This window comes from Diadema setosum, chromosome 14 (genome assembly GCF_964275005.1).
Source record: "Diadema setosum chromosome 14, eeDiaSeto1, whole genome shotgun sequence".
Taxonomy (NCBI): domain Eukaryota; kingdom Metazoa; phylum Echinodermata; class Echinoidea; order Diadematoida; family Diadematidae; genus Diadema; species Diadema setosum.
The window spans coordinates 6,493,323-6,506,075 of NC_092698.1; positions in this window are offsets into that span (position 1 = coordinate 6,493,323).

The following is a 12,753-nucleotide window of genomic DNA, read 5'->3' on the forward strand; positions in this document are numbered from 1 at the left end:
CCCTGCAATGTTGTATCACTTTATTGCCATCTAACCATAGGCCTATTTCTCTATACATATTTATCTCCATACAAATTAATTTGCACCTCATAGTCCAGGCGCAGGGACCCAGAAAAAATGACTTCGTTCAACCCACCCCGCAGAAAAGGTTTGACTGCATAGGGTGGTCGGTTGGACTCTCTGGAACACCCCTAGGTAGTATGTGATTCGAAATTGTGGTATCAATAACATTTTCCAGGCCATTTTAGTTGCGACAAGACCTTATTGTTCGAAAAAGAGTCTGCGCACGCCAAGACTACTACACGCACCACTAGCACTGCTACAGGCGCCAGTGCCAGTGGTGCGTGTAATAGTCTTAGCGCACGCAGACTTTTTCCTCGGCAAACAAGGGTTTTTGCCAGCAAACTCACTAGCTGAGGTCAGTGTAGTTTAGTTTCTAGCCGTTTTTATTTCGTGTATATTTTTTCCGAGTTGCAGCAAGCCGAGTTAGGTTGCATACCCAGTGATTGTGGTTACAGCTCGTTATAGGCGGGGGCGGACATCCGGGCATTTTCAACATGGCGCCCTAGTAACCGACCCGGCCACCCGCGAGATGAAAACAAATCACAGATATAAATAGGTAGATTGATCAAGCCCATTCACAACCCACGCGTAGCTTTATAGCCAGTTGCGCGCACATTACATGCCGCCATTTTGATTAGTCTTTTGTTACGTCACGGCTTGCGATGAACAGGGGGAGGTAAAAAAGAAGAAAAAAAAAGTCAGCGTAGGCCTGCGCTATGCTGCAACTCTGCAAACCCTGTTCTGCGCACGCTAGCCGTGACGTAACAAAAGACTAACCAAAATGGCGGAGATCGCGTGCGCTGGCTATGCTTTCAGACCCCACTTGATCATTCTACCTATATAGTTCTGTGAAACAAATGCGTAGCGACCGTACCTTAGTGCAGCGCTCAGCAATGCATCGCATGCATAATACACGCACGGTACATGCATAATGCACTGCACTGAATGAACGCTATACGCTAGTGTGCTATTATCGGTTATTTTTGCACAGCTTTCTGACATTTTTACTGCAGATTCGTACATCATTTCATCGTTTGTTTCACATCCTCACAATGCCTCGAAGTTGTGTTGTGTTTGGCTGCCATAATCATAGTCTAATGTTGGACAAAAAACGATCTTTCTTTGAACTTCCAAAACGTGATCGCAGTCCAGAAAGAAGGAACCGGTGGTTAGCTGCTATCAGCCGGGAGAATGAAGACGGATCCCACTGGAGTCCAGTGAAGTCAAGGACGATATGCTCTGAATTCAAATTACTGGAAGTAAATGATAACCGACTACTAACCAGGTGTACTCGTTAGGTACATGTACACATCGGCGAACTGAATGTCTGGCCACGACGTAGGGTCATTGATCCACGAGTCTGCGGGTACACGGTAGCCCGACCAGACGCTGTTAATACGCTACGCGAATACGTATGTACAGCGGCGACTGGGCTGTGTATAGTTAGGTACACGGTAAGGACAAACTGCAAGGCCGATGGAGGACAGTTTAGTCTCGTATCTCTCCTTTGCTTCCCGTGAAAGTTTATCACAGTAATCGAAAGACATCTTATAATCTATGAAAGCATATTTTAACTGAAACAATGAACTAGATTCAGCGGTAAATAAAAGTGAAATGAACAGTACTAAACGCGACAGTAGTAACACAGCGTGAACTGACAGCTCCACTGTAGATCCACGTAAACTCCGTTTATGTGTGCTAATGAACGGTCCCATATATTGCAATTCGCGTATTGTATGACGGCATTGCATGCTCTGTTGCATGCTATTGTTTTCATCGCACTAAGGGCAGCGAGTTCGTCGCTATGCGGAAGTGACGTCACTCCGCCCCCGCCTATTCCGAAGGTTCGTTATTCCGATGGCTCTTTATTACTAAGATTCGTTATTCCGAAGGTTCATTGTTCCGAATTTCATTTTCGGATTAACCAATCTTCGGAATAACGAACCTTCGGAATAACGCCACAAATTTTCGGATTAACAAACCCTTTTTCATTTTCGGATTAACGAACCTGTAACAAAATTAGGTATAGGGAATTTGCGTGTTTCGGATTAACGACCCTTCGGAATAACGAACCTTCGGAATAGCGAACCTTCGGAATAACGAACAGCACCCGTGATTGTGACCCCAAACCGTTCGGGCGTCGCAATCACTTGGTATGCGCCTTCGCTCGGCTTAGCACAATAAAGTGGGCTTCTACACATGCGCAAGCTGCAACTCGGAGAGATGAAAACGAAATAAAAACGACTAGAAACTAGACTGGGGTCGGTTACGGCTGGCACTGAAAATTACAACATAATCACAGTTTTTTGCAGTTATTTTATGAATAATTCCTCAAAACACCGTAAAACCATATATATATATGTTGCTAGAGATGTCAGCAAAACAATGGGATACATTGTAAGTTAAAATATTGTGCATGGTTACCATGGTAATCAGATGTATACAGGTGATTGATAATCCAAAAAATGCCTCCAACTGCTGATCATGAGCACGTAAGGCAAAATAAACAAACGTGTCTGGATTCCAGATATTTTTTTTTCACTTTATCCTACCTTGTTGTGGCAAACTTATAAATGACTGTGGAAAATAGAAAGTTATCTGAGCCCGAAATGTCCTTAAAATACCCTGATCCAAAAATAAAATTGTTGAACAAAAAAGTTACAAAACTTGTACTGTAATAAATAACAAAGTACTGAAAGTCAGTCACACTGTGAGCTCTAGTAACAGGCATAACAAGAAATCTAACAAAGAACTGACAATTCGAACTTGGTTATGAAATGTCACCATAAGTTGTCCAAATAATGATACCCTATATCGACAGAATGAATCAAATTTCGTCCACTTACAGTCCACGAAAAGCACAAAAAGTGTATCTACACTTTAGATATAGCCTATAACAAACAGAATGATTCAAATTTCGTGCACTTACAGTCCACGAAAAGCACGAAAAAGTATTTACACTCGAAATATATTTTTTTCACTTTTATCGCACGCTGGTGTGGTACAAACATAAATGCTGATGGTATATTTGAGACAGAAAGTTGTCTGATTGTCTGAATTGTCTGACCCTGAGACGTCCTTAAAATACCCTGATTCACAAATACCTCGATCCACAAATAGACTTGTTGAAAATAAAGCTAAAATACTTGTATATATAAATGTGTATATATATATATATATATATATATATATATATATATATATTATGTATAACGAAGTACTGAAAGTCAATCCATCACACTGTGAGCTCTAGTAACAGGCTTAACAAGAAATGAAAAATTGAATTCATATTTAACAAAGAATTGGTAATTCGAACTTGATTATGAAATATCACCACAAGTTGTCCAAATATATATTCTCATGGTCGGACATCCGGGTATTTTGCGTGTCACGGGGTCATGGATAGCGGTGGAGTGAAAACAAACAGTCGCGTGAGCCTGGAGTGGTAACGCTGTACGTGTTTTCTGCCGGGGCGCCCCGCGAGCATAGCGCTAGCGCAAGCTGTACTATCATACTGTAGCTGTGCGGGCGGCAGGATTAGGCCTTAGGCCTACCCTAAATTAGGCCCTACCCTAAGCCTACTACAGTACTAACGTAAGGCCTATAGACCTACATACCTGAAGTTTCTATGAGGTACTAAGTAAGGTAGGGCCTACTCAAAGAGGTTCTACGACAGTTGCACATCTGGCCATTTTGTCGGGTCGTTGATCCAGAGTCCTGCCGCAATTTCATACGGGCACAGGTCCAGTCCGGTTGCCTTCAACTTGGCAAAATACCGGGACCGATCGATCGACAGGATCCAGATTTTTAGAATACTGCTGGCAAGACATGATGCATGTATCTCATGAATGATGGCACAAATGACAAAATGAATAATGAAAAACAGTCCCCATGTCTGCGTAGAGTTGCACATAAGTTATACGCGTCGCACATGCACAGCATGCAGTATGCGCATTATGCAGGCTTTAGCGCTTGCAAGCTGTTTGTTTTCACTCCAGTCAACTGGAAGTGACGTGTAGCCGACCGCAAGAATAGTTTACCAACGAAAAGTACGCTTTTAAATCCATTGATGGATAATGCAGTGTACGTGTATATTCCTTCTTTAGAAAGGAATTTATCTGCATTCTTGAATAAATTTAACAATCAATTGCTTTCTTCTGCTCTTTTCCAAGGTTGTTTCGAATAACCATTTCTCTGTAAATATATACTCTAAAAAGCTAATATCAGAATATCGTCGGCTTTGCTCTCTGTATTAACATAGATTTTGAAGGGAATTTTGTGTCCATACATTGCTGGAAACAACATTTGCCTGTAATTTGAAGACAAATATGTGTTAAAAGTACGGTAAATGGTACAATTATGCAGAATGACATGCTTATTGAGCTTTTTGAAAATATGGGCATTAGTTCTTAAGTATTGACAGCTGAATCCTGATTGCATATTACTGGTTGCCATGGCAACAGGAAAAAAAACTTTTTTGAACAATAATCAATAGAAATGTGTGTTTTTAATTCACCTATCTACAAAAAAAAACAACAAAAAATACCAAAGTTTGCAGCAGTTGGAGGCATTTTTTGGATTATCATGATCCTGTATACATCTGGTTACCATGGTAACCATGCACAATATTTTAACTTACAATGTATCCCATTGTTTTGCTGACATCTCTAGCAACATATATATACATGGTTTTACGGTGTTTTGAGGAATTATTCATGAAATAACTGCAAAAAACTGTGATTATGTTGTAATTTTCAGTGCCAGCCGTAACCGACCCCAGTCTAGTTTCTAGTCGTTTTTATTTCGTTTTCATCTCTCCGAGTTGCAGCTTGCGCATGTGTAGAAGCCCACTTTATTGTGCTAAGCCGAGCGAAGGCGCATACCAAGTGATTGCGACGCCCGAACGGTTTGGGGTCACAATCACTGGGTATGCAACCTAACTCGGCTTGCTGCAACTCGGAAAAAATATACATAGAAACTAAACTACACTGACCTCAGCTAGTGAGTTTGCTGGCAAAAACCCTTGTTTGCCGAGTAAAAAGTCTGCGTGTGCTAAGACTACTACACGCACCACTGGCACTGGCGCCTGTAGCAGTGCTAGTGGTGCGTGTAGTAGTCTTGGCGTGCGCAGACTCTTTTTCGAACTATAAGGTCTTGTCGCAACTAAAATGGCCTGTAAAATTTTATTGATACAACAATTTCGACTCACATACTACCTGGGGGTGTTCCTGGAGGTCCCATCTACCACTCTGTGTGGTCAAACCTTTTCTGCGGGGTGGGTTGAACGAACTCCTTAATTAAGGCCCGTACAGGAATTAGCGCATTGACTATCAAAAAAGCAAAGAGCAACACACAATATCATAATGGGCAGAGCGAAACAATCAGAGTATATGGTGCCTGTTGGAAAATGCTTTCATTGCCTTACAACTGAACGTGGAATGTGTCATCTTGCTTTCTGCGGGTGATGTTCGTTATTCCTAATTTTAATCCGAAAATAAAATAGGTTCGTCGTTCCGAAGGTTCGTTAGTCCGACACAAACAGATTCCGTATATACACGTATATACATAAATATTATGTTTGCTGATCCGAAAACGATTTCAATAGGGTTTGTTTATCTAAACGTTAATTTTGTGGCCTTATTCTCAAGGTTCGTTCGCCCGAAAATGAAATAATGTTCGTTATTCCGCAGGGTCGTTCATCCGAAAATTAAATCAGGTTCGTCATTCCTGAGGTTCGTTTATCCTAAAATAAGATAAGATTCATTATTCTGAAGGTTCGATTGTCCGAAAATGAAATCAGATTCGTTAGCACAAAAATGAAAAAAAGGTTCGTTAATCTAAATATAGAAAGTTTTATGATTCCGATAGTTCGTTTATCCCAACATGAAATGTTTTGTTATTCCGAAGGTTCCATATAGTCAGCAAATGAAATAAGGTTCGTTCTAAGTCCAAAAATGAATTTTAAAAAAAAAGGTTCGTTTTTCCGAAGGTTCGTTATTTCGAACAAGATTCGTTAATCAGAAAATTAAATAAGGTTCGTTAGTCTGAAAATGCAACAAGGTTCGTTGAAGGTTCGTTAATCCGAAAATGATATAGGGTTCGTGATTCCGAGGGTTCGATGTTCTGAAAATGAAATAATGTTCGTTCTTAATCCGAAAATGAAAAAAAAAGGTTTGTTTTCCGAAGGTTTGTTATTCCCGTTACAGTTCGTTGTTCAGAAGGTTCGTTATTCCGAAGATTCGTCAATCCCACAATGGAAAAAGGTGCGTACAAACGAACCTGAAATGAAATAAGGTTTGTTATCCCGACGGTTCGATAGTCCGCAAATGAAATAAGGTTCGTCCTAAGTCCGAAAATGAATGAAAAAAGGTTCATTATTCCGAAGGTTCGTTATTACGACGGGTTGTAAATCCGAAAATGAAATAAGGTTCGTTATTCACAAGGTTCGTTCATCAGAAAATGGAATAAGGTTCGTTAGTCTGAAAATGCAATAAGGTTCGTTATTCAGAAGGTTCGTTAATCCGAAAACGAAATAGGGTTCGTTATTCCGAAGGTTCGATATTCCGAAAATGAAATAATGTTCGTGCTTAGTCCGAAAATAAAGAAAAAAAAAGATTTATACGTTTTCCGAAGGTTCATTATTACGGTTTCAGTTCTTTGTTCTTTCTTCCGAAGGTTCGTCAATCTCAAAATGGAAAAATGTGCGTACAAACGAACCGGAAATTAAATAAAGTTTGTTATTCCGAAGGTTCGTTAATCCGAAAATGAAATATGGTTCATTATTCCGGAGGTTTGTTCATTCGAAAGTGAAATAAGGTTCGCTAGTCCGAAAATGGGAGAAAAGGTGAGTACAAACGAACCTTCGGAATAACGACCCCCCCCCCCCTCCCCCACCCCCTTGTCGGGTTAACGAACCTTCGGAATAATTGAGTAATAATTAAAAAAAAAATGTTGTTATCATTATCATTATTATTGTTACTATTATATATTATGATCATTGTTACCATTAGTTATTATCTATACTCCCATCAACATTTCCTTTTCATTTATATCTATATATCTATCATCATTTTTATTATAACTATCATAATCTTTATAATCTACTTCCATTCTACCTCCATTCGCTCAGGCAGCCATTGCTGAAATAGTGTCTTGATCTAGTACACCACTTCTTGACGCTACGGAAGCTTTAAAGTGCCATTCGACTTGGAGACTTGGCGAGATAATTTATCTTGTCAAGTCAACATAATAGCTCTATCATGTCGACTTATCAACTTTATAAGTTGACATGGAGACAAAAATTATCATGTCAAGTCGATTTCTAAAAATTTAAATGTCGTCATGGTGTGATAATGTATCTTGCCAAGTCGACATCTAAAAGTTACATGTCATCATGGTGACATAATGTATATTGCCAAGTCGACATCTAAAATGTTACATGTCGTCATGGTGACATAATGTATCTTGCCAAGTCGACATCTAAAAAGTTACATGTCGTCATGGTGCCATATAAGGTTTTCTTTCTTGTTTTGCTTAAAAAGAGAAAAATTAAATGTACTGGATCAGAAATTTAAGTGTAGAAATAGGAATCTTCTCTGCTGCACATACCTACCACACATTATACTGAGTGCCCTCCCTAGGGGTGCCTGAGGCATTACTTTATTTATTTTTTTTATTTATCTATTTTTTTTTTTTTGGGGGGGGAGGGGGTCGTCGATCTTTCTGTTCATTTGTCCTGTCTTTTGTAGTTGCGATAACTAAAGAAATGTGTTTGGATGGATCAACTTCAGACTTGGGTCCTGTATGCATTTAGGAATAATGATCTGATCAGGTTTCTGGATTTGGTGATTCCATGTCAATTCACCCAATGGGTTCAATCGCACCATTTCAGAATTTGTTCAAATCTGGTATGTAGGTTATTTGTAATGGCCCAATGAAACATAATTGTTTTGAGCGCAGTCCGATGCACAGTTTTCGCGTGAGGACACACCCATTTTGGGCAATTTCAGCGAAAATGGGCATGACATCCCAGTTTTAAATGACCACAGCTCAGTATTAAACCAATGGGCCAAATTCAATAAAAATGGTATCATTGGAAAGGAAATAGAATGAACTTTCAGAAAAATATGTTATTCTTTATGTAGGGGCAATTTAACGAGTGATGACCTTTTGACGTTTGCTTCAACCTTGAATTTCACCTTGTGGATCACGCGACCTTGTGTCAATTTTTAAATATGTGGATCCCTGACATTATTTCTACAAAATATTAAAAGACTGGAGGTGTATTTTTTTCTAGCCCCTATCAAATACCTACAGCAGAAATTTTCAATGCAGTCTCACAATAGCTAACTGTGTATTGTGATGATGTATTCATGTGTATACTACGTGTTAAAAAAAATTTGACACTTTTGTTTGTTAATAACTCAAAAGTTATAACTCGTATTGGACTGAGGTTTTCAAAGTGTAAAACTGAAGGATGTCAAATTTATTTGGAATAAGTTTTGTAAAGTTTACTTCTTTAATATTCTTGAAATAATGTTCTGAATATTTAATTAGATTTTCACTTTTTGAAAAATCAAGGCCAAAAAATCTGTGTGAGTCAGTAATTCAGAGCACAACAATGGCCATTGTGCACTGCAGCTAAAATTCCAGAGCACCTCTTTTAGCGCAGTCATGAATCATTAATGACACTGGATAGCAATAGGTTGGCAGAAAATGACGGGTGCAATACACAGTGGCAATTGTTGTGTTTTGAATGAATCACAGAAACACACAGATTTTGTGGTCTCATTTTTCAAAAAGTGCAATCCTAATTAAATATTCCGAGCATTATTTTAAGACATTAATGAAGTAAATTTCACAAAACTTATTCCAAATAAATATGACATGTTTCAATTTTACAATTTCAAAACCCCAGCTGGATACAAGTTAACACTTTTGAGTTTTTTTGACACCTAGTACATCATAAATCTATAGTAAACATCTATAGACATTATGTTGTATAAGCATGAATACATAATCAATATACACAGTTAGCTATGTGTGGGACTGCAGTGAAATTTTTTTGCTGAAGGTATACCAACTTTGATAGGGGCTATAGAAAACAAACAAAAATAACACACCTCCAGTTTTTGTGGACCCACTGGAGGTGAGGGGTGACTAAGGGATCGTCTGCAGCGTCTGTCCGTCCGTCCGTCCGTCGACTTGGCAAGATACCTTATGCACCATGATGACATGTAACTTTTTAGATGTCGACTTGGCAAGATACATTATGTCACCATGACGACATGTAACTTTTAAGATGTCGACTTGGCAAGATACATTATGTCACCATGATGACATGTAACTTTTTAGATGTCGACTTGGCAAGATACATTATCACACCATGACGACATGTAACTTTTTAGATGTCGACTTGGCAAGATATATCATGTTGCCATGACGACATTTAAAGTTTTAGAAATCGACTTGACATGATAATTTTTGTCTCCATGTCAACTTATAAAGTTGATAAGTCGACATGATAGAGCTATTATGTTGACTTGACAAGATAAATTATCTCGCCAAGTCTCCAAGTCGAATGGCACTTTAAAGCTTCCGTATGACGCAACACGTGCTCTGTCTGAAAATTAACACTTGTGTGATCTTCCCCTGACACAATATCATATTTTCCTATAGCGTATACCATTTTTAATCACACTGCTTGTTTTGTCACAAAACAAAGTTTATTTCATTTTCGAATTAACGAATTGCATTTTTCGCACTTTATCCAACGGTATGTGTCATGTACTTCACTTTGATCACTTCTGTTTCTTTTGTACCATACTATGTATGACCACTATAATAGGTCCTCAAGTGTTGTACAGTCTTTTCACTTCTCTATGTTCTATTTACCTCATTCTCTGTTACCAAAAGAAGTGAAACATATGTTTTGTCGAAAAATGAAATAAACTTTGAATTGAATTGAATTGAATTGAATCACCGGGATAACTAAAGTTTTTTTTTTTTTTTTTTTTTTCATTTTCGGACCACCTGACCTTCGGCGTGCCCCCTCTTTATTGTTATTACAAAAGAAATAAAAAGGAAAAATGGGGGCATGTGCCCCCTCCTCCCCATTTTTGTAAAGGTGCCTCCCCTTTACGGAATTCCTGGATCCGCCCCTGACACAATTATGAATTCATTCAGCTATTTCGCATGAATGTTAATTTCTTTCCGTATCTATCTTCTCCCTCTCTCTCTCTCTCTCTCTCTCTCTCCCTCTTATCCGTCTGTAAGATATGATGATTAAGGAACCTTGCAATGACTCAAAATAATCCCCTTTGCATTCTATTTTCCTTCTTTGATAACCAAAATCCATTAAATACAATTAATGACACGTTTCCAATAGCTCCACAGAATATCAAAACAATGGAGTGTAGATCATACATGTACAGTCATGTGCACAATCACAATAGCCGGGTTCACACGTACAAATTAGCGGGATGACGATCGCGATGCAAATCTCGAGATTTGTATCCCGCTAATTGATGTACGTGTGAACCCGGCTATTATGGAGGAAAATGATCTTATCGGCGGAGGTCTGCGCTCTCCGAATGCTTTTCTATTTGTTTATGTATTTCTAATTTATCTTAATCAATACATCTGCCACATTTATTCATTGTGTAGTATTTGCATAGCCTTCATGCATGGTAATGTTGGCTTTCAGGTTTTAGTTTTGATTTTCGGTACAATGGGATTGTAAAATGATCTTTTATTTGAAATTCATGACAACAAGATATATATTGCAACTGCCTTGATTAGGCTTGGTGTTATTTTATACAACTGTACAGCCATTATTCACCTCCGTGCTTATTTCTTGAGAGAGAGGATGGGACAGATAAACAATATCTTATGATATTTATTTCTTTCCAAGGTTGTTGTTTTTTTTAACTCAAACAGGATTGACACTTGATGAGATAATAGTTGTGAGATTGGCTCTCACATATACTATTTTAGTACAGTATATTGTTTAAATAATCTCAGGTACATGGTAGTCCTTCCTAATTATATGTGATTGGTCACTATTCCTAAACAATATGTACAAAATAAAGGGATCGTATTGTCTGGCTATGGTATAATGTATGGAAAATCCCTCCTACTCATGTTCAATAATCTACCCCCATAAATACCTTTGTCAGCGACAAAAAAGCAAAGAGTATGAAAGCGTGGCTACGCTCTTTGATACAAAGCCAGTGTCAACTCTGTCACACAGACTTTGAATCAACGGTGTTAGAAACAAACAAACGTGAACTGAAATTACTATCCACTGTAGAGTTTGGGATTAAAGCATCCGGACAGTTCTTTGAGAGATCCAGAGGATTTCATAATGGCTCAAGTTGGGTATCAAAAAGGGCGAAATGATATCATAGAATAATTAATAATGTCTAAAATGATGTTAGGTTATTCATTTTGTTTAACACGGCTAGATCTAATATACTTCTACACTTTCCTCGATAATTATTGTAATCGTGGTAGGTAGAAGTCGTAGACATGCCCACTTTTTATCCATAACCAATGTATCATCTATATGTTGCTCATTCACGGTGAGTGAGTTGGATCAGTCGGTAGCGCGTCTGCCTCACAATCCTAAGGACCCGGGTTCGAACCCTAGTCTGGACTGAGCAGTGTTTTGTGTAAACATACCGTCCCCTCTAGCGAGAGGCAAAATACTCTGTCCCTCGGATAGGACTTAAAATGGAGGTCCCGTGTATGAGAGAGTCACAACTCATGCATGTAAAAGATCCCGCTTCATTCATTCATCGCAAAGTGCAGGGTGAAGCGGTCCCATCTCACATCCAACTGGACCCCATGGAAGACCAGCTTAGTGTAGCTGAATAAGGGCGATCCAGCCATCTTCTCAGATGGAAATGAACAAACAAAACAAAACAAAACAAACACCGCCCCCCCCCCCCACAACGTTCCGAAGCCCATGCAGTTAACACCACGCGACACTGAGTGGAATACGATGCTTACAATAATATACAGTAAAGTTTACTTTCTTCCATTCATCAAACAAGTTCTAGGTCGGCACACAATGTTGGCTCTTTGTCATGGTTTGATAAGTCTCGGGAATTAACGAAATCAGATAATTATGCAACAAAAGTCTTAATTTCAGATTCTCAGATTCTCGTCACAGTGATCTTTTAACACAATTTTTTGTTTATATCTTTATATTTTGAGAAAATTAACTACAAGCTCAGAATCGCATGAACAGCTCGCTGTAGAAGGCGAAATCTTATTATGCGCGGTGATTTTTTAGATAGACGCATAGTATTTGAGATATGAGGGAAAACCCGCTTCTGTAAATATAACGATTCGCAGTGTAAAGGTCACGGCAAATACAGCCACCCCCCTGATATCTGTTTGAATCGCCCGATTCTTTTGTGAATGCCACGCAATGCACCTCTCTCACCAAGAAGTAACTCTTGATATTTTGCTGGATTCTTAACAGTAAGACCACATTCAATCTAATTTATGTTCGAACCTTCCTACAGCCTAAACAGAGTACAAGTTGTGATCTTATCGTGTTTATGTCTAATGTACTTCGGAACCCGACATATTAAGTCATCAATATTGAACCCGGAAGTGAAGCCTACTTTGGTAAGTATACGAAACGATATCCACACACGCTAAATATTGTGCCTGACATGT